We start from the raw sequence: 6,000 nt of genomic DNA, 5'->3' as shown, positions 1-6,000 counted from the left end.
AGGTCCATCCCAGGCAATTCTCTCAAGCTCAGGCTGTGAGGGAGACATCTGAACCCTGGGCACTGTCATTGCCTGCATCTGGAGCATAGTCACCTCCTTTTCCACCTGAATTCTTCTTCCTCTGGATCATAAATCTAGCAACAACTAACAATGTACCACGTATATGGGGACGATGGCTCCCACTGCAGGGTGAGGGGCTCAGGCAGCCCCTCATGCTGAACTTGGTGGGTGTACTCCCCTTCCTGGCCCGAGGTCATGTGCACAGCTGCCCACTTCTGGAAGGTGCTGTCCCCTGCAGGCCTGGTCTCAATGAGCTCTGTATCCTGGAGCTGCTCCAGCCCATCCCTCAGCTAGGTCAGGGAGATGTCCATGGGGTAAAGTCCTCGGCCGGACAGCGCAGAGTCACCTCCCCAGTGTGGCAGGTCACTCGGCAGAGGGCGGGTGTGCCCTCTGCAGAGTCTCCTTGCCCATTTTCAGGTACTTCTTCAGCCACCACAGGCAGATCTCCTCCAGATAAGCTTTCCTTCCCTCAGCGATACTCCTCTCCGCCTCCCACTTGCACTTGGTGTTGGGAGTGAGGGGGAACAGCCGCCGTCCACCTAGAGGTCTCCTTGTCCTCGGGGATGTAGTCCCGCCAGTTGTAGGCATATTGGAAAAACCCGAGCCTGAAGCCGAGTTTGGGGGTCATTTCGCAGCCACACATGCTCTGAAAGGTGTGCACATCTACGCGGCCCCTGCGGGGTCAGCAAGGGCTCTGCGGACCCTCCCCCCGTGTCTCCCCCTTCCTGACCATCCCCACCCTGCACTAAAACACACTTTAAAACAAATCACCTGAGACCTCTGGCAAGATGGCAGAGTAAGAAGTAGATTGCTATCCCTCTTCTATTTTCATACTGGCACACCCATAAAACAGTGCCCCAGAACATATCCCGGAATAGCAGAGCAAGCAAAAAAATGGATTGGACCAGTCTTTTGATCCAGGAAACTTAGAGGATCAGCAAATAAGGTCTGTATCACTTGGTTAAAAGGGGAGTGCAATACAGGACAAGAAGCATCCCTGGAAGCTAGCCATAGCTTCCACCTCAACAAACCAGTAAGAGATCCTGAGTGCAAGAGTGGTGGAGCAGGCAAATGCCAACACAGGGATCCCCTCCCTCCCACCCGCAACACGTGCCTTAGCACAGTCAGGGTAACCTTGAAGACTCCAGCTCAGAGAACCACTACATGGCTAGCACAATCCACAAAGCAGGCATACTCCATCAGCTAAATCACCCTATGTTTCAGCGAAGCCCTGGGGAAGCAGGTGTCTTCCAGCAGCTGGACCTTCTCCTGCTTCAGTGCAGCTCCAGGGAAAATGCTACCTGGCTTCAGCACACCAGACACCACCACTAGGACACAAGTCAGCATCAGGTAAGCTGCCAGACACCTACAGCCTTTAGTAGTGATGTCTGAGGCCCCAGGGCAAAAAGTTAATGACCAGGTCCCCATACATAAGCAGAAGAAACATGGAGAATTGTCCCTCATGCTCCAGAAAGAGAACTAAACTTACAAAAAATGAAATAGGCAAAGAAAATTAGCAAAAAGGAAAAGAGAGAGAGGGACATTGGGAAAGTAGATCACCAGAAGCTGTGGTGGTTTCCAGAATTATCAATCCAGAAATGCCAAAGACAAAGTGAGAGGTAAGTGAACTTTGTGGGAACAGTGTCCAGGAATGTGGTCCTGCCTCTGCCCCCAGAGGGAGAAGCGGCTGATGTGTGATGGCTCCCACCACATGGCTGCTTCAGAGCTCCTGGCCTTCAGAATGTAGAGGGACCAAGCAACCATTCTCAAGAGTAATCACTCTTCCTTTAACCTGCTTGGATCTGGATTGGTATATAGGGTGGAGGTCCTGGAGTATGTGAACAGTGAGCCAGACCCAGTGGATGCTTCAGAGAGGGCAGACAATTAATAGCTCCGGCAGATATGTAAACCCCAGCAAGTTGGGACAAAGCTATCCTCTCTGGAAGCAATACTGTGGCAAAAAGCTAAAAAGTCAAGTAATTGAGTGGCAACATGATCAAGCAAAGGAAGTAAAACACACACAGCAATCTGACTTTAGACTCCTATTTTGGGGATGAAAAAGATAAAAGCATGGAACAGGAGGAAGACAACAAAGTCAGAACTCCTCTACCAAAAGCTTCCAAGGAAAATATGAACTGCTTACATGCCATAGAGGAGCTTAAGAAAGATTTTGAAAACCAAATAAGAGAAGTGCAGGGAAAATTGGGAAGAGAAATGAGAATGATGTAAGAAAATAATGAAAAGAGAGTCAACAACTTGACTGAATAAAACAACACGCTAAAAATAGACAAACTTAAAAAAAGCACTGGTAAGGAAGAAAAGGGTGAAAGAAGAGAGAAAAGTATAAACAAAGGAGGGATGGGATGGAGAAAAAGACACAGTAATCATAACTGTTAATGAGAATGTGTTGAAATCTCCCATAAAATGGAAATGGATAGCAGGGTGGATTAAAAACCAGAAACCTACAATATGTTAACTAGAAATACATTTGAAGTAGAGAGATACACACAGTGTAAAAGTAAAAGGCTGGAGAAGAATATATTTTGCTTCAACTGAAGTAAAAAAGACCAGGCTAGCAATGCTGCTCTCAGTTAAAGCAAAAGCAAAAATAGATCTAATTAAAAGAAATAAAGAAGGAAACTACTTCTTGTTAAATAGCACCCCAGACAGTGAAGTAATATCAATAGTAAACATATATGCACCAAGTGGTATAGCTTCCAAATTTTTAGAGAGAATTTAAGTGAGTTGCAGGGAGAAATAAAGAGTGAAACTATACTAGTGGGAGACCTCAACTTCCTCCTCCCAGACCTAGATAAATGTAAACACAAAATAAACTCCCCAAAAGCTAAGGAGGTGAATAGAATTTTGGAAGAGTTAGATGTGGTAGACCACAGGAGAAAATTGAATGGGGATATAAAGGAATATACTTTTCCTCAGAAGTACATGGCATAAAAAGCTCACAATCCAATTCAGCAAGAAAGAAATTTTAAGTGCACCATTTTCAGATCATAATGGGAAAAAAAAAAAAATATATATATATATATATATATATATATATATATTTAATAAAGGGTCATGGAAAGCTAGAGTAAAATTAATTGCAGTTGAAATAATCTAATCCTAAAAAATGAGTAAACAAGAAAAAGATATCATAGAAACATTCAATAACTTCACCCAAGAGAATGACAATAATGAGACAACATATCAAACTTATGGGATGCAGCCAAAGAAGTTTTCAGGGGAAATTGAATATCTCTAAATACATATATGACTACAACAGAGAAAGAAGGCATTGATGAAATGGTGATGTAACATAAAAATTTATAAAAAGAAAAAAATCAAAAGTCTTCATTTAAATGTCAAATTAGAAAATAGGAAAATCAAAGGAAAGATTAATAAAATTGAAATTAAGAAAACTACTGAACTAATAAATAAAAATTAAGAGCTGAATTTAAAAAAAAACACACAAAACTTTGGTTAATTTGATTAAAAAAGGAAGAAGGAAAGCAAAATTAAGAGTGTCAAAAATGAAAAAAGTGAATTTACCATCAATGAAAAAGATACATCTTTTGAAATAACACAACAACCATTCCTATTAAAAACACTTAAGAGTGTAGGAATCAATGAAGTTTTCCTTAAAATGCTAAGTAGTATCTTTGCAAAACCATCAACAAGCATTATATATAAAGAGGATAAGCTAGAAATGGTTTTAAAGTTTTTTTTTTGTCTTTATTAATTTGTTTGTTTACTTTAGTTTTACAAGATTCAGTTCCACAATTCCTTGAGTTTCAACTTATCTCCCTACCTCTTCCCTTCCCATCCTCATGGCAGCATACAATCAACTATAGGATCTGCAAATACTTTTACATTAGACATCAGTCAGGTTATGAAGAAGGATGGTATCAGATGGAATGAATAATGGGAAAGAGGAAACAAAAGAAAAAGAAAGAGAGCAGGTAGTTTGCTTTAATCTGCATTCAAACTCTGTTCTTTCTAGTTCTTTCTCTGAACATAGACATCTCTCTCCATCATGAGTCTTTTGAAGTTGACTTATAACCCTGCATTGTTGAGAAGAATCCATACTATCAAAGCTGGTCATCACACATACGTTGTCTCTGTAATTGTATACAAATTTGTCCTGTGTCTGCTTTTCTCATTCAGCATCATTTCATATAAGCCTCTCCAGGTAAATATGAAGTCCATCTACTCCTCGTTTCTCATAGCACAACAGTATTACATTACATTCATATACCACAAATTGTTCAACCATTCCCCAATTGATGGGCATCTGTTAATTTCCAATCCTTTGCCACCACAAAAAGAGCTGCTATAAATATTTTTGTACATATGGGTCTTCCTCCCACTTGTATAATCTCTTTGGGATACAACCCTAGAAGTGGTATTGCTGGGTCAAAGGGCATGAAATTACTTATAGCCCTTTGTTCATACTTCCAGATTGCTCTTGAGAGCGGTTGGATTCAGTTCACAACTCCACCGGCAATGCATTAGTGTTCCAATTTTTCCACATCTTCTCCAGCATTTGTCATCTTAGACAATCTGACTGTTGAGATATGATACCTCAGAGATGTTTGGATGTCCATTTCTCTAATCAATAGAGATTTAGAGCATTTTTTCATATGCTTATAGATAGCTTTAATTTCTTCCTCTGAAAACTGCCTGTTTATATCCTTTGACCATTTATAAATTGGGGAATGACTTGTGTTCTTATAGATTTGACTAAATTCTCTGTTATATTTTAGAAACGATGCCTTTATCAGGGATATTGGTTGTAAAAATTCTTTCCCAATTTTCCACTTCCCTCTTAATCTTGGTTACATTGGCTTTATTTTTACAGAAGCTTTTCAATTTAATGTAATCAAAATTATCCATTTTGCATTTTATAATGCTGTCTAATTCCTGTTTGGTTATAACTTCTTCCCCTCTCCATAAATCTGTCAGGTCACCTATTCCTTGCTTTCCCCAATTGCTTATAGTTATCAGCATTTATAGCTAGATCATGTACCCATTTAGACCTGATTTTGGTATATGGTGGTAGATAGTGGTCTGTGCTCAGTTTCTGCCATACTATATTCCAATTTTCCCAGCAGATTTTGTCAAATAGTGAGTTCTTATCCCCAAAACTGGGGTCTTTGGGTTTAACAGACAGTAGATTACTATAGTTACTGACTTCTGAGTCTCATGAACTCCATATATTTCATTGATCCACTACTCTTTTCCTCAACCAGGATGCTGCTTTATAATACAGATTAAAATCTGGTGTAGCTAGTCCAACTTCTCTCGCATTTCTTTTCATTAATTCCCTTGATATTCTAGACCTTTACTTTTTCCAAAAGAACTTTGTTATTATTTTTTTCTAGCTCTATGAAGTAATTTTTTTTGGTAAATTGATTGGTATGGCACTAAATATGTGATTTAATTTGGGTAAAATTGTCATTTTCTTTATATTAGCTCAACCCAGTCATGAGCAATTGATGTTTTTCCACTTAGATCTGACTTTATTTGTGTGAAAAAGTGTTTTGTAATTGTGTTCATATAGGGTTTGTTTTGTCAAGTAGATAAACAAATATTTTATAATGTCTCAGTAATTTTCAATGGGATTTCTCTTTTTATCTCTTGATTTTGAATTTCATTAAAAATATACAGAGATGCTGAGGATTTATGTGGGCTTATTTTATATCCTGCAACTTTGCCAAATTTACTTATTGTCTCAAGTAGTTTTTCACATGTTTCCCTAGGGTTATCTAAGTATAGCATTATATAATGTGCAAAGAGTGATAGCTTGGTCTCTTCTTTGCCTAATTTGATTCCTTTGATTTCTTTTTCTTCTCTAATTTTTATGGCTAACATTTCTAGAACTGGATTGAATAAGTGGGGTGATAGTGGACACAATTGTTTCACCCCTGTTCTTATTGGAATTGC

At 39.2% G+C, this 6,000-nt stretch overlaps 1 pseudogene; it reads right to left on the bottom strand.

The window, feature by feature from the left end:
• LOC138144343 (patr class I histocompatibility antigen, B-1 alpha chain-like) overlaps nt 1-6,000 on the bottom strand; it is a 114,907-nt pseudogene continuing 108,907 nt past the window's right edge.

The sequence above is a fragment of the Petaurus breviceps genome, unplaced genomic scaffold, assembly GCF_028583685.1.
Source record: "Petaurus breviceps papuanus isolate PSGF00001 unplaced genomic scaffold, PetGlider_PUasm1.0 90696, whole genome shotgun sequence".
Taxonomy (NCBI): Eukaryota; Metazoa; Chordata; class Mammalia; order Diprotodontia; family Petauridae; genus Petaurus; species Petaurus breviceps.
The sequence above is the reverse complement of the archived record's forward strand: the minus strand, read 5'-3'. Positions and strand labels throughout refer to the sequence as shown.